Below are 24,714 nucleotides of genomic sequence, written 5' to 3' on the forward strand. Positions count from 1 at the left end.
GCCCGAAACACACCAGGACGATATTGCCTTATATTGTGCACTAAGACGCATGAGCTCAGGGATATTAAAAATGAGAAGCTTCGTATTATTACATCGTAGGCATTGCGCATGCCCCGATGTCATACCTCATTAATTCATGACTCATTGCTCTTGCTCCGAACAGACACGCCCCCACGCCCAAACCAACACGGGTGCGTTGTCATAGCAACCTGGCAGACACGTCATAACCTGATGTGCTATCCCCCACTGCGCACGCGCCCGAAACACACCAGGAAAATATTGCCTTATATCGTGCACTAAAGACGCATGCGCTTAGTGATTTAAAATGAAAAGCTTCCTATTATTTAATGCCATATACACATAGTTAATATTGGGGCGGAGAACCCTGCACCGCAATCCTCTCAGAAAAAGAATGGCTGCCTTTTTTGGGGGGAGTTGTATTCCAAGCATCAAAAAAGTCATGTAATAGTATAAATAAGCTCCTGGGCATCCAACAAGAAACCTACTGTTTCCATCACACTATAACCCAACTATACTCAGTGACAGTATACTACCACGTATACCAAATGGACATATTAGTACCTCTAATGATAAAGAGGGCAAAAAGGTGCCGAGAAATAATAATCTTTCTCCACCTAGTGATATGGACTACATCCTAAAATGAATCACCCATGTCCACAAAGATAATCATCTCCCCACTCTTTGCAGGGAGTACAGTAACCACCATTTCCGTGGTATATTAAATGGCTATCCTAACTAGAAATTGGAAACTACCTACTCTGAAAAAAGCTAAAGAGGGGTCAACCTCAGATAAACGGTGTATAATTTAATTGTTCATTTAGACCATTTGGGGATTGGGTTTTTAAACGAAATATCCACTGACATTCCTTCCTCAAGATCCTGTTGTCCCAGTCACCTCCTCTGGGATTCCGTCTAATCACTTCCAGGACTCTGAAACAAACTGATTTAATATTGCCCTGGTGAAAGTCCCACACATGTCTCGCTATAGAGGTCTCTCTTTTATGTCTGATGTCACCGACATGTTCCCCTATACGTCTCCTCAACTCCCTCCTGGTCTTGCCCACATAGTCAAGCGGGCAATCACATGTTGCAAGATAGACTAGACCTTCACTTTTACAATTTGCGAAATCCCTCAGGTAATACTCACGACCAGTGCTAGCACTAATGACCGATTTACACTGTTTAATCCAGTCACAGTACTTACAGCCACCACAACGAAAGGTACCTACAGGCCGTCGATCAAGCCACGTGCCCACTGGCATCGGTCGGCTGTAGTGGCTGTGCACCAGTTGATCTCTTATAGAGCCTCCTTTTCTGAAAGTGACCATAGGTCGTGGAGAAAGAACATCTACCAAGTCAGGATCAGCTCTAAGAATCCCCCAATGTCTCCGCAAGACCTGGAACACTCTATCGGATTGATCATCGTATGTACCGATAATTCTTATTAAGTCCCCCTCTGTGTTCTGCCTTTGATTTATCTGTAAAAATGGACCACGTTCTTTCGTCTGAGCATGTCGAAAGGCCTTACTGAGAACATCATGTGGGTAACCCCTTTCCCTAAAGCGTGTCCTAAGATCCCTTGCTTGTTCATAGAAATCTCGATCGCTGGAACAGTTTCTCCTCACTCTAAGATATTGACCTTTAGGTATGCCTTTTTTAAGGGAAGTGGGGTGAAAACTGTCCCAGCGTAAAAGGCTATTTGTGGAGGTTGGCTTCCTATAGGTCTTAGTTGATAGAGTGCCATTGTCTTCAATACCAATTTCCACATCCAAGAACGCCAAATGTGATCTATGAATATGGTGAGTAAATCTTAGATTAATATCATTGACATTTATATATCGTATAAATTCATGGAATTCTTGTTGGGTCCCCACCCATTTGACTAAAACGTCATCAATATATCTACCCCAATACAGGATGAGGGGGACCCACCATGAAGTATCATCTCCAAACACGACAGTTTCCTCCCACCAGCCCAGGAACAAGTTTGCGTAAGAGGGAGCACATGAGCTCCCCATCGCAGTGCCCCTGAGCTGATGGAAGTACTTACTGTCGAACATGAAGTAATTGTGCGTGAGTACAAAATTGAGTAAGTCCATAACAAGATTATTATGATCCCATAGGAAATTTGCTCTGGACCGGAGGAAATGGTTAACTGCCTCCAGGCCCCTTTCATGTGGGATAGAGCTATATAAAGATTCTACATCAATGGAGGCTAGATAAAAATCACCTTCCACAGAGATGTCTTGAATCTTCATAAGTAGGTCAGGTGTATCCCTTATATATGAGGGGAGGGTTGAAACGAAAGGTCTCAGGATATTGTCAAGATAAATACTGACATTCTGCGTCACTGATCCTATTCCTGACACAATTGGTCTACCTCTGAGGGGGTCTATGCCCTTGTGGATTTTTGGTATCGTATAAAAAGTCGGAATCATGGGACTCACAGGAACCATGAATTCATACTCATTCTTAGAAATTAGCCGTTTATCCAACGCCTCGTCTAACTTTTCTTCTAACCTAGCACAAAAAATCTTTGTTGGATCATTATTAAGTATGTTATATGTGTCTTTATCTCTCAATATACTTAGACACATCTCCCTATATGGTCCATGGTCCATGAGTACCAGATTCCCACCTTTATCTGAGGACTTTACGATAATGTTTTGTTCCTCCCTCAGAGTTCGTAACGCCACCCTCTCGCCTTCGGACAAATTATCAGCACCCTCAATATAATGGATCTTACTCAATTCTTCCTCAACAACCTTCACAAAAATGTCAATGCTATTTAGCTCACTCACCGGTGGCTGCCTATGACTTTTTTTCTTTAATGTGGTAAATGGTCCAAGGCCTCTAGTTGACTCCCCTTCCTCCAGTAGGTCTGTCAACGTATTGAATGCCCCCAAATCTTCCGGATCAATGCCCAATTCTGCACATTTTTCCCGATCATTATTTTTAAAAAATTTGTGCCATTTTAGTTTTCGGCCAAAAAGATGGATGTCCTTTGTCCACTCAAATTTATCAAAACCAGTCCGAGGAACAAAAGAAAGACCTTTGTGCAGTAAAGACCTCATATCCGAGGTAAGAGAAACCGAAGAGAGATTAATAATCTGACCTGCCGTTTGATTACCACTTATGTATTGCGATTTCTCAGACCATAACGGTTGGAGGCCTCCCTTTCTAAAAAAGAAGATGAAGGAACCGAGGAGGAGGAGGAGGCAGGAGCAGATGAACCAGAGTTTCCAGGGACTGAAGTATTGGAAACTAGAGTTCCGGATACCATCTGTCCTCCTGTGTTTTGGGGATATTGGCGGTTTCCCCACCAATTCATCCATCTTCCCCTGTTATTCCGTCTACCTCTGTTGCCCCTCCCTCCTCCTCTGTTTCCACCCCTTGATTCTGGTCTTTCGGAGTCTGAGGTTTCCTGGTCTGATGAAGATATATCTTTGTATATCGGTGCTGTATAACTCAAATTAAAGTTATACGCCCTCTTCTCTTTGAAATCACCCAGATCTCTTGCGAACTGTTTTTGTTTACGTTTTTAAGAGTAATCTGGTGTTTTTCAACGTTGTTCTGAAGGGTGGCTTCTTTCCTAGTAAACTCTGTTTCAGATTTATGTTCCAGAGCTTTTTTCCTAAGGTTATCCAACCTCAAACTTGAATCCAACAGATTTTTCCTTTCTTTTTCCAATACCATAGTCTTAAATCTAGTTGACGACGCGATAGATTCTTGCTCCCACAAAGCCAAGAAATCAGGGTCCCTCAGTCTAGGGGCAGGAGAAATATTAATGCGCAAACCTCTAGGCACTATGTTGTTCTTAATATAACTCTCAATTGTCTTCACCTCCCACCAAGACCGTAGGTTCTCAAAATATTCGTCCTGTAATTCCCTAAAAATGGTTTTAAGGGATATCGCCCCTTGGTCAAATGTTGAAACACCATCCACTGAAAAGACCTCCTCCGCATCCTCCAGCCAATTATTAGCGTCCAAAGTCCCTGAGAGGAAGCCCGCCATGAAAACAAAGGCTAACAATCAAAATAGTTTCAGGATAGTCAAAAGGTACATATAAAGTGAAAAAACAATCCCTTTAAAAATTTCTTATTTTATTAAATATGTCTTAAAAATTTCCCAAGTGATTCACCTATCTAGAAATTATCAAGGGTAGTATAAATATACACCAGAGATGCCACCCCTATTCAGAGGAAAAAACAATCAAATGCAGAAAAACGGGAGTATGGGATCCCAAATGGGATTAATCTGGCCCTATCATGGACCTACCACCTCACGCCTTCCTACCGACGGAGGTAATACCGCCTTAACGTAACTGGGCGCCCCCGTTCCTCGGTGGCTATCCCTCACTTACCCTAATAAATTCCCTACCATATGAGGAGAAATGAGAGTGCCTGAGCAAGTTACCACTAATTATTGGTTGGACTTTTTTACCCCTCGATGGATCGTAAAGAGAGGGCAAATGTGGCTATACCCTGTTACTCATATCCATTTAATATGCTCTAAATCAGCTGGTCATTCATTTAAATACAGAGATAACAAATCCCTAAACCAAACCGACTCAAGCAGATATGTTTTGACTTATATTCAGCACTATAATACCCTGTTTAATATGCTCAAATTCAACTGGTCATTAATTCGTATACAGGGATAACAGATACCATAATACCCTGTTATCTATGCCCAGTTAATATGCTCCAATTCAGCTGGTCATCAATTCATATTTTGAGATAACAAATACCACAATACCCTGTTGTTTATGTCCAGTTAATATGCTCCAATTCAACCGGTCATCAATTCATATACAGGGATAACAAATAACACAATACCCTGTATATACAGGGACAACAGGTACCACCGCACCCCACTATCTAGATCCAGTTGATATGCTCCAATTCAACCAGTAATTAGTTCATATACAGGGGCAATAAGTCCAAATACCAAACCATCCTGATAAAAAGATATATTTAAACTTGCATTCAGCAAATCCCAAACTCTGGAGCGATGCCAGTATATACACTCATTATAAATGAATAGATATAATTTTATAAAGTTGATAAATTAACTTCCCTTTATTAAGTGCATCCGCACTGCCTCAACGCGTTTCTCCGCCCTCTAATCCGGTTCATCAGGAGGCCCAGAGAGACAGGGAACTATTCAATAGTGATGTATGTCTTCATATGGCAGCAGCTGCCGCCATTATGCCGGCAGTTTAAATAGACCATATCAAACAATTGAGAACAACAATGTCCAAGGTATAAGCCAGCGGGCTTCTGTCTCATCTGGGTATAGTGCGCATGTCCGTTCCCATTCTAACGCTAGAGCGTGCGAGGTAGGCATTGCGCATGCTCCGAGGTCATACCTCATTAATTCATGACTCATTGCTATTGCTCCGAACAGACACGCCCACACGCCCATACCAAACACGGGCGCTCTGCCCTAGCAACCTGGCAGACACGTCATAACCTGACGTACTATCCCACACTGCGCACGCGCCCGAAACACACCAGGACGATATTGCCTTATATAGTGCACTAAGACGCATGAGCTCAGGGATATTAAAAAAAAATTATCGGTACATACGATGATCAATCCGATAGTGTTCCAGGTCTTGCGGAGACATTGGGGGATTCTTAGAGCTGATCCTGACTTGGTAGATGTTCTTTCTCCACGACCTATGGTCACTTTCAGAAAAGGAGGCTCTATAAGAGATCAACTGGTGCACAGCCACTACAGCCGACCGATGCCAGTGGGCACGTGGCTTGATCGACGGCCTGTAGGTACTTTTCGTTGTGGTGGCTGTAAGTACTGTGACTGGATTAAACAGTGTAAATCGGTCATTAGTGCTAGCACTGGTCGTGAGTATTACCTGAGGGATTTCGCAAATTGTAAAAGTGAAGGTCTAGTCTATCTTGCAACATGTGATTGCCCGCTTGACTATGTGGGCAAGACCAGGAGGGAGTTGAGGAGACGTATAGGGGAACATGTCGGTGACATCAGACATAAAAGAGAGACCCCTATAGTGAGACATGTGTGGGACTTTCACCAGGGCAATATTAAATCAGTTCGTTTCAGAGTCCTGGAAGTGATTAGACGGAATCCCAGAGGAGGTGACTGGGACAACAGGATCTTGAGGAAGGAATGTCAGTGGATATTTCGTTTAAAAACCCAATCCCCAAATGGTCTAAATGAACAATTAAATTATACACCGTTTATCTGAGGTTGACCCCTCTTTAGCTTTTTTCAGAGTAGGTAGTTTCCAATTTCTAGTTAGGATAGCCATTTAATATACCACGGAAATGGTGGTTACTGTACTCCCTGCAAAGAGTGGGGAGATGATTATCTTTGTGGACATGGGTGATTCATTTCAGGATGTAGTCCATATCACTAGGTGGAGAAAGATTATTATTTCTCGGCACCTTTTTGCCCTCTTTATCATTAGAGGTACTAATATGTCCATTTGGTATACGTGGTAGTATACTGTCACTGAGTATAGTTGGGTTATAGTGTGATGGAAACAGTAGGTTTCTTGTTGGATGCCCAGGAGCTTATTTATACTATTACATGACTTTTTTGATGCTTGAAATACAACCCCCCCCAAAAAAGGCAGCCATTCTTTTTCTGAGAGGATTGCGGTGCAGGGTTTTCCGCCCCAATATTAACTATGTGTATATGGCATTAAATAATAGGAAGCTTTTCATTTTAAATCACTAAGCGCATGCGTCTTTAGTGCACGATATAAGGCAATATTTTCCTGGTGTGTTTCGGGCGCGTGCGCAGTGGGGGATAGCACGTCAGGTTATGACGTGTCTGCCAGGTTGCTATGACAACGCACCCGTGTTGGTTTGGGCGTGGGGGCGTGTCTGTTCGGAGCAAGAGCAATGAGTCATGAATTAATGAGGTATGACATCGGGGAATGCGCAATGCCTACGATGTAATAATACGAAGCTTCTCATTTTTAATATCCCTGAGCTCATGCGTCTTAGTGCACAATATAAGGCAATATCGTCCTGGTGTGTTTCGGGCGCGTGCGCAGTGTGGGATAGTACGTCAGGTTATGACGTGTCTGCCAGGTTGCTAGGGCAGCACGCCTGTGTTTGGTATGGGCGTGTGGGCGTGTCTGTTCGGAGCAATAGCAATGAGTTATGAATTAATGAGGTATGACCTCTGAGCATGCGCAATGCCTACCTCGCACGCTCTAGCGTTAGAATGGGAACGGACATGCGCACTATACCCAGATGAGACAGAAGCCCGCTAGCTTATACCTTGGACATTGTTGTTCACAATTGTTTGATATGGTCTATTTAAACTGCCGGCATAATGGAGGCAGCTGCTGCCATATGAAGACATACATCACTATTGAATAGTTCCCTGTCTCCCTGGGCCTCCTGATGAACCGGATTAGAGGGCGGAGAAACGCGTCGAGGCAGTGCGGATGCACTTAATAAAGGGAAGTTAATTTAGCAACTTTATAAAATGATGTCTATTCATTTATAATGAGTGTATATACTGGCATCGCTCCAGAGTTTGGGATTTGCTGAATGCAAGTTTAAATATATCTTTTTATCAGGATGGTTTGGTATTTGGACTTATTGCCCCTGTATATGAACTAATTACTGGTTGAATTGGAGCATATCAACTGGATCTAGATAGTGGGGTGCGGTGGTACCTGTTGTCCCTGTATATACAGGGTATTGTGTTATTTGTTATCCCTGTATATGAATTGATGACCGGTTGAATTGGAGCATATTAACTGGACATAAACAACAGGGTATTGTGGTATTTGTTATCTCAAAATATGAATTGATGACCAGCTGAATTGGAGCATATTAACTGGGCATAGATAACAGGGTATTATGGTATCTGTTATCCCTGTATACGAATTAATGACCAGTTGAATTTGAGCATATTAAACAGGGTATTATAGTGCTGAATATAAGTCAAAACATATCTGCTTGAGTCGGTTTGGTTTAGGGAATTGTTATCTCTGTATATAAATGAATGACCAGCTGATTTAGAGCATATTAAATGGATATGAGTAACAGGGTATAGCCACATTTGCCCTCTCTTTACGATCCATCGAGGGGTAAAAAAGTCCAACCAATAATTAGTGGTAACTTGCTGAGGCACTCTCATTTCTCCTCATATGGTAGGGAATTTATTAGGGTAAGTGAGGGATAGCCACCAAGGAACGGGGGCGCCCAGTTACGTTAAGGCGGTATTACCTCCGTCGGTAGGAAGGCGTGAGGTGGTAGGTCCATGATAGGGCCAGATTAATCCCATTTGGGATCCCATACTCCAGTTTTTCTGCATTTGATTGTTTTTTCCTCTGAATAGGGGTGGCATGTCTGGTGTATATTTATACTACCCTTGATAATTTCTAGATAGGTGAATCACTTGGGAAATTTTTAAGACATATTTAATAAAATAAGAAATTTTTAAAGGGATTGTTTTTTCACTTTATATGTACCTTTTGAAAATGTATGCCCATAAATCTGAGAGATATGTCACACAAAATAGTTAATAAATAAACTTTCCCACTTGTCTACTTTTCATCAGCGCAATTTTCGAAACAAATTTTTTTTTGTTAGGAAGTTAGAAGGGGTCAAAGGTCATCAGCAATTTCTCATTTTTCCAACAAAATTTACAAAAGAATTTTTTTTAGGGACCACATCACATTTGAAGTGACTTTGAGAGGCCGAGGTGACAGAAAATACCCAAAAGTGACCCCATTCTAAAAACTGCACCCCTCACACTGCTCAAAACCATATCCAAGAAGTTTATTAACCCTTTAGGTGCTTCACAGGAACCAAAGCAATGTGGAAGGAAAAAATGAAAATTTTACTTTTTAAACACAAAAATGTTAGTTTAGCCATAAAATTTTCATTTTTACAAGGGAGAAAAGAGAAAGTGCACCATACAATTTATTGTGCATTTTCTCCTGAGTACGCTGATACCCAATATGTGGTAAAAATCAATTGTTTGGGTGCATGGCAGAGGTCGAAAGGGAAGGAGCGCCATTTGAATTTTTGAACGCAAAATTAGCTGCACTCATTAGTGGACGCCATGTCGGGTTTGAAGACCCCCTGAGGTGCCTAAACAATGGAGCTCCCCCACAAGTGACCCCATTTAGGAAACTAGAGCCCTCAAATAATTTTTCTAGATGTTTGGTGAGCACTTTGAACACCTGGGGGCTTCACAGAACTTTATATCGTTGAGCCGTGAAAAGAAATTTTTTTTTTTTACCACAAAACGGTTGCTTCAACTAGGTAGCTTTTTTTTCACAAGGGTATCAGGAAAAAATGCACCATAAAATGTATAGTGCATTTTCTCCTGAGTACGCAGATACCTCATATGTGGTGGAAATCAAATGTTTGGACACACGGCAGGGCTCGGAAGGCAAGGGGCACCATTTGAATTTTTGAGTGCAAAATTAGCTGCACTCATTAGCGGACGCCATGTTGGGTTTGAAGACCCCCTGAGGTGCCTAAACAATGGAGCTCCCCCACAAGTGACCCCATTTTGGAAACTAGAGCCCTCAAATAATTTTTCTAGATGTATGGTGAGCACTTTGAACACCTGGGGGCTTCACAGAAGTTTATATCGTTGAGCCGAGAAAAGAAAAATCATTTTTTTTTTACCACAAAACGGTTGCTTCAACTAGGTAGCTTTTTTTTCACAAGGGTATCAGGAAAAAATTCACCATGAAATGTATAGTGCATTTTTTCCTGAGTACAGCAATACCTCATATGTGGTGGAAAGTAATTGTTTGGGTGCATGGCGGGGCTCAGAAGAGAAGGAACGCCATTTGACAGCAAAATTGGTTGGAATCATTAGCGGACGCCATGTCATGTTTGGAGACCCCCTATGGTGCCTAAACAGTGGGGCTCCCCCACAAATTACCCCATTTTGGAAACTAGACCCCTCAAGGAGTTAATCTAGATGTTTAGCGATCCCCAAGGGGCTCCACAGAAGTTGATAATGTTGAGCCAGGAATACAATTTTTTTTTTTCACCACAAAACTGTCACTTGAACCAGGTAGCTTTTTTTTCCACAAGGGTACCAGGAAAAAATTCACCATGAAATGTATAGTGCAATTTCTCCTGAGTACGCAGATACCTCATATGTGGTGGAAAGTAATTGTTTGGGCGCATGGCGGGGCTCAGAAGAGAAGGAACGCCATTTGACAGCAAAATTGGTTGGAATCATTAGTGGACGCCATGTCACGTTTGGAGACCCCCTATGGTGCCTAAACAGTGGGGCTCCCCCACAAATTATCCCATTTTGGAACTAGACCCCCTCAAGGAATTTATCTAGATATTTGGTGAGCCCCTTGTACCCCCAGGGGCTCCACAGAAGTTGATAACGTTGAACCGTGAAAATTATTTTTTTTTTAACCACAAATTTTTTGCATCAATCAGGTAGTTTTTTTTTTTTACAACGGTATCAGGAAAAACTGCGCCATAAAACGTATTGTGCAATTTTTCCTGAGTACGTAGATACCTCATATGTGGTGGAAAGTAATTGTTTGGGCGCATGGCAAGGCTCAGAAGAGAAGGAACGCCATTTGACTTTTCAAACGCACAGACGCGGTGCACTGATCGGCCGCTGCAGGACGCACGGTCGGATGCGATACAACAAGCGTCAGGGATACGTAAAAAAAAATTAACGCCAAAAATTGACCATGGATGCAGATACGTTATGTGCATCCCTGATCAGCAGTTGGTGGGACGCACGGACGGATGCGATACAAAAAGCGTCGCAGATACGGAAAAAAGTCACGCCAAAAATTGAGCAGGGACGCCAATCCGTTATGTGCATCCCTGATCAGCGCTCGGCGGGACGCACGGACGGATGAGATACAAAAAGCGTCGGGGATACGGAAAAAAGTCACGCCAAAAATTGAGCAGGGATGCCGATCCGTTATGTGCATCCCTGATCAGCGCTTGGCGGGACGCACGGACGGATGAGATACAAAAAGCGTCGGGGATACGGAAAAAAAAAAGTCACGCAAAAAATTGAGCAGGGATGCAGATACGTTATCTGCATCCCTGCTCAGCGCTCGGCGGGACGCACGGACGGATGAGGTGTAAAAATGGACAGGGGATACAGAAAAAAAAAGTTATACTCACAGTACCCAGAGGATCACTGACCAGTAGAGCTGCAGGAGGAACAGATGGCAGAGAGATGGAAGGCTTTACAGGAGCAGCAGGCAGGACGTTGGGCAGATCAGCAGAATGCCCAGGAAGGACCCAGCGATGGAGGCAGATGTGATCGGGCCAGTTAAGACCTCGGACGACCCAGTGAAGACAGGTAAGAGGACGTCGGGGGAGAGCAGAGGGGGAGAGGGGGGGAGAGGGGGGAGAGCAGAGGGGGAGGGGGGTAGAGCAGAGGGGGAGGTGGGGAGAGCAGAGGGGGAGGGGGGGAGAGGGAGCTGCAGAAGCAGAATAGAGATAATGGGGGAGGCAGTCAGATCGCGGGGGGAGCAGATCGGGATGTCGGGGAGGGGGGGGCAGATCGGGGCGTGGGGGGCAGATCGCAGGGGGGCACGGGCAGGGGCCATCACGGGAGCACACAGGGGGAACCACGGGAGCGCGCATGGGCTGCAAGGTGAGCACATTACTCATGTGCAGCAGGAGCGGTGACCTCAGCTACGGCGGCGGCGGCAGCAGCAGCGGTGGCGTGGTACCACAAGTACCAGCCACTGCACGCTGCAGACATGTTGGGGGAGGGTTCGCAGGCCAGCACAGACCTGGGGAGGGCAGCCACCGGCAGATCAGACCACCCCACTGCACACTGATTGGAGCGATTGCGCGTCATAGCACGATCGCTGCTATCAGTGCTGCAGGGGCTGGGGGCGACATTTTAGAGCTCTGGCTATGATTTGCTGAAGCTGCTAGAGCAGATCATAGCCGGATCTCACAGTATCGCAGTAATTCTGGCATTATTTTTGCCGAAATTAGTGCGAACGATGTGGTTGGCGGTTCAGATTTGAACAGCCAATCACATCGATCGTCGATAGGGGGTGGCGATGCCACCCCCCCTGGGGTCAAGCAAAGGTCCCCTGCTGTAAGAAACAGCAGGGGGACATCATTTGAAAGCCGTTGCTATGGCCACGGCAATCAAATGAAGTTTAGGCAGTAAAATTACGTCCCTGGTCGTTAAGTCACGTTAAAATAGGACGTAATTTTACTGCCCGCGGTTGTGAAGGGGTTAATACAAACCTACAGATTTGCTGGCTAAATAAATGGCCAATAGAATAGAAAATGGTGAGAATAGACCAGAGTGGTTAAAAATTAGCCTAAAGATGCAGAACTTATAAATAAGACAACACCCAATAAGAAGTTTAATTGTATGCAAATGTTAAAACATGTATATGAACAACATGAATAAAGTGGAAGGGGATGTAAAACACAAATAAAACAGGCACATAATAAATTCAATAAATAGCACTTCACTGGAGTATAGTACCCATGACGTAATTGAAATGTATATGAAAGCAGAGATTTCCATAACACTGAATAGAGCCAAAGTGTGAAATACTATGGTCCATTAAATTGTAGCTGCATACAGCAAAGTGAAAAGGAAAATGCTTATAGTAATATAAAACATACATAATATGTAAAAAATGGAGTTCCTGACATAGGTAGCCTGAAAATGTCCTTAAAGTGTGAGACCAAGAGAAACAAGGCACATAGTAACTATGGGAAAAAAAACCAAAGCAAAATCATGAAAAATTGCACATATCCATGGTGTAGAGAGAAAATAGGCACAGGAAGATGACACTGGTTATACCAAAGGAAACTAATACCACAAATGCTGTGCAAAAATGAAAATAAACATGTGAATGCAAATATATAATATAAATGATGACATATGGAATATAGTACTAAGCATGCTACCTTGTAGCGCCCCACGTGCATTTCGCCGTGGCTTCTTCTAGGGCAGGGGTCTCAAACATGCGGCCCGCAGGCCACATGCGGCCCCTCATGCAGCTTTGTGCGGCCCCCAGGCCCATGCGCCTGTTCACTATCGCAGCTGGTGCAGGGACCGCAGCCATTGTCTGCGCTTTATGTCAGATGAATGCTCTCGCGCCGGCAATACACTCATCTGACATAAATCGCAGACAGTGGCTGCGGTCCCTGCACCAGCCGCCATAGTGAACAGGGGCACAGGCCTGGGGGCCGCATGAAGCAGAGATGAGGCAGCCGAGGGAACGCGGGACAGGTAAGAAGAATGATGTTTTGGTTTTTTGTGTGTATGTGAAGGACGGCACGTTAACCCCTTAGCGACCCATGACATACCCAGTACGTCATGGCGAAATCGTGGCCCCGGTGGCTGCGATCGCTTTGCAAATACCTTAATACCATTACTATGGGTGAGGCTGGGGACATTACTATAGGATGGGGACATTACTATAGGATGAGGACATTACAAGGATGGGCACAATACTATTGGATGGGAACATTATTACTGTAGACTGGGGACAAGGCTGGGGACATTACTATAGGATGGGGACAAGGTAAGCACATTACTATAGGATGGGGACTAGGATGAGCACAGTACTACAGGATAGGGACATTACTACAAGGGGACAAGGATGGGAAACATTACTATAGAATAGGGATAAGGCTGGGCACATTACTATAGGATGGGGACAAGGTTGGCACATTACTATAGGATGGGGGCATTGCTACAAGGGGACAAGTATGGGAAACATTACTATAAGATGGGGGGCAAGGATGAACACATTAGTACAGGATGGGCACATTACAATAAGATGGGGACAAGGCTGGGGACATTACTATAACATGGGGACAAGGATGAGGCACATTACTACAAGATGGGGACAAGGATGGGGAACATTACTTTAGGATAGTGAAAAGGATGAGCACATTACTGTGGGATGGGGACTAGGATGGAGCACAATACTACAAGGCGACAAGGATGGGCACGTTACAATAAAATGGGGAACATTACTAAAAGATGTTGGTCAACATTTCTATATAGTGCTAATTGAAAGACTATTAGTTACAAGAAAGGAATAAAATGTAAAAAAAAATATTTTTTTTATATTTAAACAAAGAATGTGCACGTTTGCTATAATAAACAAGTGAAAATGTTCAAAATCAGTGATCCAAAGGTGTGTAAAAAAAAAATTATATTATATATGGTACCAATAAAAATGTCACTTTGTCCTGCAAAGAATGCGACCCCCCCAAATTATATTTTTCCTCTGTGCGGCCCATACACCCAGCCGAGTTTGAGACCCCTGTTCTTGGGTGATGTTCTATACAATCAATCAATTAATTTCCAAAGTTTGCTAGTTGGAAAGCCCCTTCTTAATTCAATTTTACCGAACTATAGGTAGTCAATTAAATTATTGGGAACAGTTAGAAACTCGTTTCCTCTGTAACGTTTTATGTGCATGTTTTTAATATGTAAAATGATATTTTAAGGCTTGAGCCATCACACTGTTTACATCAGAAAACAAGTGTAAATCTGTTGCAAATGTTCCAAAATGTTTGCACAATGCAACTTTTTGCATTCTTACATTTTGAAGCAGGTGGAGTTTAGCAGGAGTGGGCAAGGCTTAGTACTGACCCACAAATACACTATAATTTAGTGGGGGGGGGGTTAAATTTGGCATAAAGTATTACTGAAGTATACTTACAATCCATGACTGTAGGACATTTCTGATAAATCGAACCCTCTGTTTTAAAACTAATTCACATTCATTTTTAATACCTCTAAAATGTAAAATTGCTAAGAATTTTGTTATACAGGAAGGATTACATTGTCTAAAAGAATTGGGTGAGCTTCTGAAAATACATTTAAGTAAACCTGAAGAAGGTGTCCAGGAAGAGTCATAAAAACAAGTTCTTGTCAATTTTTTATTGGAATATTTACCATTTTTCTAACCCAGAGGGTGATGGTTTAATTTAATTTTATTATATTTTTGTTTATACAAATAAAATGCTATTTATTTTTGGTTTTCAGAATAATTTCCATTTCAGATTTCACGTAAAACATTATTTGACTTGTAAGTGTTTTTATGCTTAGATTTGCTTGTCATACACAGAAAACACTCCAATCTCTATAGACACTTCACTTTGGTCTTGACATATCAAGGATTAACTCTTTTCTTTCATTGGCTCAGGATTTAGTGCCTTTCTTCTGAATTGTTTACAGGTGTTCAAATCTCATTACAAATTTTTTTTGGGCCGACTGATTTATGAGTTGTAAATTGCTAACACACATTGGCTTTTATTTGAAAGCATCAAAGTTTGTTTCTCTTTGATTGCAGCTCAGAAGCTCTCGCTATCTGTGATTATTATCTCCAAAAAAAGATCTGTATTTTTGCCAAGATTTAAGGGGTCAGGTGGAATTTGATGTGGCAGAAATCTGCATTTAGGAGGTTCTCAATCAACTTTGCATATATCTGAGTGAACATGGCAATTAGTTATAAATATGTGTAAATTAATGTAGATGGCGAGAACAGTAATTAATATGTATAAAGAAAAAAAAACTTCAGCACTGAAAAGGAGAACTACAGAAAGTGGATGTTCTTATGGGAAAAGAAAATGTGATCCACCCTTCATTTTCTACATTTAACCATTTCACAACATACGCCATACATGTACGGCGCAAGTCGGAAGCGGGTGTATGGAAATGGCTCTCGGAGTGAGCCCGCCCCATAATCGGTCGGCAGGTAATGATGGTGTATTAAAGTCAGCACCTGTCTCTAACAATCGTGGGTGGTGCGGAGTTCCGACCGCGATTGCTAACCTGTTAAATCCCGCTGTCAAATTCTAACAGTGGTATTTAACACGCGCTGGCATGGAGGAGCGCCATTTTAAGCTCCCATCGTTGCACCTGTGATGTGATCATGGATCGCTGATAGGATGCTATGACAGCAGGGGTCTTTGAAGGACACTGTGCTTGTCATAACAGAGCTCCTGACTGTGGGCGGGCTTCAAAGGAGACTGTGATTTCTGCTATACACAGCAATGCTATCGCATTGCTGTGTATAACCCAAGTGATCAAAATCACAGCTTCATTAGGGTATGTGCCCATGATCCTGGACGCAGCGGGTCCTGACCTACGGGTCCGCGAGTCTCCTCCGCAGGACAACGCAGGAGACTGCAGCTGCTTGTACTCACGATAAGGGTTCAGTGCGCTGCGGTCTCTTGCTTGTGTTCTCCCTACAGATGACCATGCGATTCCAAACAATTGACGTGCTGCTTCTGGAAAGACGCACCGCAGGTCAGTATTTGCTGTGGAAAAAAAAACCACTGTAGGCACTGGATTTCTAAAAATCCCGTCCACTATGCTTGTACTGTATAAAGCAGCATTTTGGACGCAGCTGAAGTATGCTGCGTCCAAAACGCTGCAAACTCTGATCGTGGGCATGTAGCCTTAAAGGTCTAATTTCCCTTTTTGCTACTTTCGTTTTTCCCTCCCCTTCTTCCCAGAGCCATAACTTTTTTATTTTTCTGTACACATAGACATATGAGGGCTTGATTTTTGCAGGACGAGTTGTAAATTTGAATGACACCATTCATTTTACCATGTAATGTACTGTAAAGGGGGCTTTACACGCAACGACATCACTAACGAAATGTCGTTGGGGGTCACGAAATTCATGACGCACATCCGGCCTCGTTAGCGACGTTGTTGCGTGTGAAACGTATGAACGACCGCTAACGATCAAAATTATTCACGTAATCGTTGATCGTCGACACGTCATTCTAATCCCAAATATTGTTGCTGTTGCAGGACGCAGGTTGTTCGTCGTTCCTGAGGCAGCACACATCGCTACGTGTGACACCCCAGGAACGAGGAACAACACCTTACCTGCGTTCTCCGGCAACGAGGTGGGCCTCACTTTCTTTCGGCTGCTCTCCGCCCCTCCGCTTCTATTAAACGGCTGCCGTGTGACGTCACTGTGAGAAATTGTGAAAAAAAAGGAGTTTTGCCCTTTTTTTGGGAATTGTTTTTATGGTGTACATTTTCTGGTAAAATTGACCAAACAATATGATTATGATCATCATTATGATTACAGCAATACCAAGCATGTCCAGTTTTTTATTATTTTAGCGGTTAAAAAAAAAAGTCAGAAGTTTGCAAAACAAAATTATTGAGGGGTTTGTTGCCATTTTTCAAGAAGCAACATTTTATTTTTTCAATCTGGCCTATTTTTTTGTGGAGCAAGAGGACATTTTTATTGATACCATTTTTTGGATAGATATGAAGTTTTGATCGCTTGTTACAACATTTTTTTGTGGTATTACAGCAGCCAAAAATCATCATTTTAGGGTTTTTTATTTTTTCTTGTTTAAAGTGTTTACCAATCAAGTTAATTATTTTTATATTTTGCCAAATCTGACTTTTCTGAACCTAGTGATACCACTTGTTTATTTCTTTATTCTTTTTTATTACCTTTATTTTTAATGGGGCAAAAGGAGGGGTTATTTGAACTTTTGTATTTTTATAATTTATTTCATTTTTTTAAAACATTTTGTAGTTACTTTAAAATGTTTTTTTTTTTTTTTATAACCTGCAATAGTCTGATAGCTAGTGGTATATACACTGTGTGCAGAATTATTAGGCAAATGAGTATTTTGATCACATGATACTTTTTATACATTCAATGATTTTTCACGTATGCAAAAACAAGTTCCAAGTTTTTGATCCAAGTTTCATTAATGTTTTTGATTAGATGTATTCAAATTGTCCCTCCAGTGAGGAAGGAGACTGTCAGAGAGTCCTCAGGAGGTATAGCAACTGGCGTAGTCAGGTATGTCTATGTGGCATTGTCTTCTCAATAAAAGACCACTATTCACGTTTATCTTGAGTGACAAGTTTCTAAATCTACTTTAGATGGTTTTGGACCCTACTTTAGCATTACCCCAGAACTGCCGAGTGTATCAACTCATTAATGTTTTTGGTCAGTGTCATGTTTTACCATCAGTGTTTCATCAGGAATTTTATGGATAAATAAATCATTGGTTCACTGTCCCTTTAAAAGCAGCAATTTGTATTAAATCCAATAATAAAATATATATTGGTGGATCCACTGAAAATTCTAACATGTTGAGAAACCTACTATGGTCATATGTGGAAAACAAATTGTGAGCATGTGTTGGAGGTTCAAACAAACAGTTAATTTAAAGGGACACAATGACTGTTCAAACCAGGTACTGGCACTTGGTGCACTGCTGGTGTGGCCAAACATATAAGTACACTTTCCTACCTATTTGTTTTCCATCTATCTCTGCCCTTTTCTGGCTTGATGAAGCTACAGCTGTCAATCAAAGAAGAAGCGGGGGGGGGTGGAGATAGAGGAAAACAAGCAGCTGGGAAGGTGTACTTCAATGTTTGTGATTCACGCCATGATGCACCAAGCTCCTGTGCTTGGTTTGAACAGTCATTCTGTGCCGACAGAGTCCCTTTAAAGAAGTTTTCCACTGTTGGTGAAATGTTTGGCGAGGGGTAATGCACACACTGAGATTTCTGCTGTCTGTTCCAGCAGTTGACAAATGACCACAAATATACTTGCGGTCATGTTATGTCAACTACAGTTTCAGCCACGTCTCTCAAAAGAACATTGTGATACATGGCTGATACTCTAGTTGGCAAATCGCCTACTTGTGATCAGGCAGGTGACCCCCACTGGAGCTAGCAAGCAGTCCATTAGAATTCAGCAAGCTACAATACTTGTCTAAGATTTCACCAGATGTTGACAACCCCTTTAAGGCCCTGGAGATGTTACTGACTGTTTCCTGTGTAGCAGCGTTCACATCACAGGCAATAGGGCTGCACTGCGACTTGTAGAGGTGAATAAATCACTGTGCACTTGGTGCTCTGAGAAATGTTCCCATGAACCCCTTCACTACCATTATCAGTTGATTCTTTTTTTGGGAGGAGGCCCAGTTGACTATATTTGAGGTGAGCTTCTGCACTTGTGTATACTTCTCTGCTAATTATCGTCACTGCTGTCCAGCCTTTTTCATGACATGGAAGGTTTGAACACTACAAACGCAAACACCGGGTTCAGCACAACCTTAGATCTGAGTTTGCTTTGATGACCTCTTTTCATGGCTTTATTTTTATTACGTTCTAGTCTAGTTTTGTCTTTTGTCAGTTTATCATAAGCACTGCTTACATCTCCTTATTTTTTTTGTACTGATTCATGGCATTTTATTCACTCCTTTGGGGTTCAGTTTCTATAATTGGTTTCAGCCCTTGATAGAGATCTTGAAGGATCTTACGTTAAGCTTTTCTGATGTCTCATTTTTCATCTCACTAATTGGCACAGTCACATCTAGTCACACGGTGTTTCTATTTTTTTTTTTTTTAAATGGGGTTTCCTTTTATAGCAATTCTGGATAAATAATACAGGAACAGATGGGGGTCCAGAATCCTCAATGATATCCAGAATACATAGGTCCCTTTAATTATTTTAAAATATGCCTTTTAAATAATTGGGATGTATACTTAGTTATACTATTCATCTCATGAGAATGTAAAATTTTACATAAGAAACAGATATGTTGCCATTTTCACACTGGCCAATGGGCGTAATATTACTAGACTTATATTTCCTGCTGTGTAGAGAAGTCTTTTCAGCAGTCTCATTATCAGCACATACAGGATTTTCCATCATTCACAATAGGTGACGTCACAGCTCACTCCCTCCCCCTCCTTCCACGATAAAGTGTTTCTAGATTTCAGCATGGTCTGAAAAATCTTCTATACAAACAAATACATCAGAGTCTTTTTTTGCCTCTGAAGTCCATGTGCCAAACAGGATATAGGAGTCAAATATTACTCCTGGTGGCCAGTGTGAAGTTCAAACAAGCATACTTTTTGCCTGTCTTTCATTTTCTAAGTGCCACAACTTTTATTTATCTTTGCATTGATGTAAGTATAAGTGCCTGTTTCTTCAGAACAAGTTGTGGTTTCAAATGCTACATAGAAGGTTTTGTGCCCACAATGACCTTTAGATGAATTTTTGATGTTGCATCTTTTCAAAACGCAGCCTCTTACAGTTCCAACAAAGTGGATGGGAGTTATAGAAATCTCCTGCACACTGTGCTTCTTTTTCACCCAGCGTAAACTGACCTACGATGCGTGTTTTCAATCCGCAACATGTCAATTTCTCTTGTGGTTATGGTGGATGTTATGAGCAGATTTTCCACATAGAATTGCATTAGATGCGGAAAAACTGCATAAACTGTATAAACTGCACATGCGTTTTTAGTTCATTTCCTTGCCGGTAACGCATCAAAAAATGCATGTAATCCACACATGACTGTATCAATAGGGTTTTACTAAAGCCAAATACCAGGAAGTATCAAAAACAAAGCAGCTTTAAAGGTTTGTTTTTTTTCACTACTTGGACAATCCCTTCTCATTCCCCGTGTTTGCCCCAATTCGAAAGAAAAAAGCTTATACTCACCTCCGCTGCCAGCCCCGTTCCAGTGGTACGCCACTTGCTCTCTTGGGGCTCATGTAAGTTTTTGATGTCATGCGAATCCTGTGCCCAATCAGCACCGGCTTCTCTCTTTCTCCACCTTCAGATGAATAAGTAATCAAAAGGAAGTCAGACCTGCATGTGGCTGCTCACCTCCTGTTGATTACTTATACATCTGAAGGTGGAGAGACAGAGAAGCCGATGCTGATCGGGCACAGGCTTTCCATGACATGAAAAACTCACGTGAGCCCCGGGAGAACTAGTGTCGACACCACTGGAACAGCGCCCATAGCGGAGGTGAGTATATGTTTTTTAATTTTAACGCGGGTGCAGACATGGGGAATGAGAAGGGTTTGTCCAAGTAGTTGACAACCTCTTTAAAGCCTGACATACCAAAAAGAGACAAAAACCGCTGCATCAAAAGCGTGATTAACATCCATGTAAAAAAAAATAAAACTCAAAGAAAATACACAAGTAAAATAATTTACATAATTGGAGCAGAGATTCTGCAAGATCAAGAACTCATCAACAGATCAGCGTGAGAACGTAGCCTAATTGTAATGCTGTGTCCCTGCACTCCTTGCCTTCCTGCAAGGACATGCTCAGACTCACCGACCCTCCAACGCTGCCCGGCGTCCTTGCCTCTCCTTCACATGGGTTCTCCTCCCCCGCCTCCCAGAAACTGTGCGCACATCACAGCATCTTCGGGAGCGCTCTTAGAGAGTGCTCGCACGCGCCGCTTCTCCTCTCTTAAAGGGCCAGCCACGTCACTTCCAGGAAGTGTCTTTCAGCCTATTGCTGAGAGCCACTGGGTATTTAGGGCAATCTCCCACTAGGGTAGTTGCCTGTTCATCACCATAGTTCCTGTTAGCCAGTTCACTCTGTCTAGTCAGTTGTCAGGTCACCTGTCCTATCCCGTCCTGGTCCTGTCCTGCATCCAGTCCTATTCCTGCCCGTACCTGGCTACCAGCCCGTTTTGCCCTGTTGGACGCCTGGTTCCAGTCTGTCCTGTCCTGTACCTGGTTCCCAGCCTGTTCAGCCTGTTGGCTCGTGGGTCCAGCCTGTCCTGCCCATACCTGGCTACCAGCCCCTCCTGCCCGCTGGCAGCTGGTTTTGGTCCTGTCTCTGCCCGCACCTGGCTTCTAGTCCATCCTGCCTGTTGGCATCTAGTTTCAGTCCCATCTTGCCTGTACCTGGACTCTGCCTGCCCGTCCTGCCTGTACCAGGACTCAGCCTATCCATCCTGCCCTGTCATGGTTGAGACTCTGCCTGTCCGTACTGCCTGTGCTACCTGCCTTGAGCCACACTGGTGGTCCCTGTCTGCACTTGAGACTCTGTCCTGCCTGCTCCTCTGTCCACCCCTGTCCTGGGGGTCAGTTGGCACAGTCCTGGTCCCCTACCCCACTTTTGGGGAGACCCGGGGTCTCCCTGTGGTCCAGTGGTTCCACTATCCTTGCTCACCCCAGTACCATCACTCGGCGGCAAGCATGACAGTTTTAACAGGCCATGGACTCTGTTGATTCCGTTTTTTTTGCTCCAGCCTGAACTTTGCTTTGTCATGGAAGTTCCCCGTTTGAAGAAATCTGTCCGCTTGGCTCCATCTTTCCTGAGGTCTTTTGTTTTCCGGAATCCTGCTACTGAACCTGTTCCTGCTCCTGTACCCTTGGTGCATCTCCTAGTGCCCATCCGATGCCTTTGTCGGTGTCATGTGTGGATACCCCCATCCGATGCCCTCTGAGGCCTTCATCGTTGTCGTGCATGGATGGAATGCTCCAATCTGAACCTGTTCATGTGGCCATGAAGAATCTCCAAGCTCCCTTCCGATGCCTCCTGAAGTTCTTGTTGGTGTCATGCGTGGATAGAAAGACCCAGTCTGAACCTGGATGCCTTGTTCCTGATCCTGTGAGAGATACCTATTTGGAAAAGATCTCTTTCTGTATTTCGTCTTGTCTGTCTTGTTATTTTTTTTAGGTTTCCCTTGGATCCGGGTGACTTCATCCTGCCTGCTGTCCTGATTTCCGGACGTTTATTGGCTTCCATGAACTTTGCTTTGACTCTGTCCTGCCTGCCTGTCCTAACTTCTGCCTGTTTGCTGGTTTCCATTGACTTTGACTTGATTTTATCTTGCCAGCTTGTCCTGATTTTCGCTTGCCTGTTGGTTACCATCAACTTCAAGGAGAGAGACACTACTTCAGCCCTAAGTAAGAGGGGGCGTAAAGTGGGAGTACTGTAATGCTGTATCCCTGCACTCCTTGCCTTCCTACAGGGACACGATCTTACTCACCGCTGCGGCCGGGTCCCTCCACGCTGCCCAGCGTCCCTGCTTCTCCTCTACGTGGGTTCTCCTCCCACGCCTCCCAGAAACTGTGCGCATGGTCTCTTTGGGAGCGCTCCTACGTTTGGGTAGACCCGGGGTCTCCCTGTAGTTCAGTGGCTCCACTATCCCTGCTTCAATCAATTCTGTGATTGTTGTTTTGAGAATTTTTTTTTCTTTTCCTACCTTCACTGTGTGGTACAAAGGACATGTTAATTGTACTTTGTAAGGCCCCCCTCACACATCCATATACAAATAGAACGTCTTGCACTGTCCGTTTTGGACATTCATACGGCCATCCGTGTATCAATGTGTGTCATCCGTGTGCAGTCCGTGTGTCCATGTGACATCCATGTTACTAGTACTGGAAGTAACCGCATGATACTGAAATGAATGTTTTTTTATGAGTAAAAATGTGCAAACCCAGAAAAATGATAGATAATACATGCATTTGATAGATGATTGATAGATAATAGATATAATAGATACACTGGACAGAGAGAGAGAGGGAGATAATAGATAAATAGATAATAAATAGAGGAGATAGATAGATAGCATGTACAGCTATTTAGCAGACTTAATAAATAATTTTAGAAAACAAATGACATGAGGTTCCCCCTTATTTTCATAACCAGCACAGGTACAGCAGCAGCTGCAGGCTGCAACCATCAGCTGTGAGCTGTCCTTTGGCTGGTTTTGAAAAATAGAGAGGATCCCAAGCTGATTTTTTAAATTATTTGAATCATTAAAAAAATCAATGTAGGGCCCCCCATTTTTTCAAAACTAGCCAAGGGAAAGCAGATAACTGGGGGATGATCTTTTTAGGGTGGGAAGGGCCATGTTTTTTGACCCTTTCCAGCCTAAAAATAGCAGCCTGCAGTTGCCCCAGAGGTGCCGCATCTATTAGATGAGACAAACCTGGCACTCTACTTGGCTCTTTCCATTGCCCTGGTGCAGTGACACACGGTAATATATGGGGCTGATGCTAGCTGTGAATTGACAGCTGGCATCAAGCTCTGGTATTAGCAATGGGGGGCCTCTAACAGACACCTCAACTACTAATCCAGCAGAAATAGAAAAAAAAATATTTGAACAAACACCCCATGACTACAGCCCTCATTTACCAAGTTATTAAAAATTTTATTAAAAAAAGTGCATCGTAATCCAAATGTGAATCTGAAAGACATAAAAAGAGAAAATTATTAAAGAAGTAAAGACAAAAGACACCATCAATTACCAATTTATTTCCATGCAAAAACCCTAATACAAGGTCTGGCGTAATCCAAAAGGGGATCCCACAACGATCCAAAACTCACTGTCAGAGCCAATGAAGAACAGATCATTCCTCATTGGCAGGGAGAGCAGTCACAGCAGGCTCATACACTGCTGTGAGAACCACTGCAGTGAACGGATATGGCCTCATGAGGTCAGCCCAGGTCATTGCAGGGGGTCACACAGTAGTGTGTGAGTCACCGTGGGCAGGGATGAGCGGTGACAGCATGAGTTCACTGCAAGACAGTTGTTTTTTTGTATACCAAGGGTTGACTTGTTCCAGAATTTTGTTTTAGTACCTCTTCTCCACATGAGTCTATTTGTAACTCCACTTTGGACATTATTGTTTTCATTCCCTTTTTTTATGTTGGATTTTTACTATGCTATCCATCTTTATGTGCAATATTTATAAGGTCTCTTAGTAGAATACTGTTTTGCTGATTTATATGGGGGGATTGGATAATCACTTAGATTTATCCAGGAACTACCCACTTTGAGGTCTTCTTACACTTTTTTTTATACCTTAAGTGCTCTACAATCCATATTATGCCTTTGATTGCCTTTTCATGCTTATATGCCCCTTAACTTGTAAATTACTTAGTGTCTGTGATTACATGTT

Source organism: Anomaloglossus baeobatrachus, chromosome 3 (assembly GCF_048569485.1).
Source record: "Anomaloglossus baeobatrachus isolate aAnoBae1 chromosome 3, aAnoBae1.hap1, whole genome shotgun sequence".
Taxonomy (NCBI): domain Eukaryota; kingdom Metazoa; phylum Chordata; class Amphibia; order Anura; family Aromobatidae; genus Anomaloglossus; species Anomaloglossus baeobatrachus.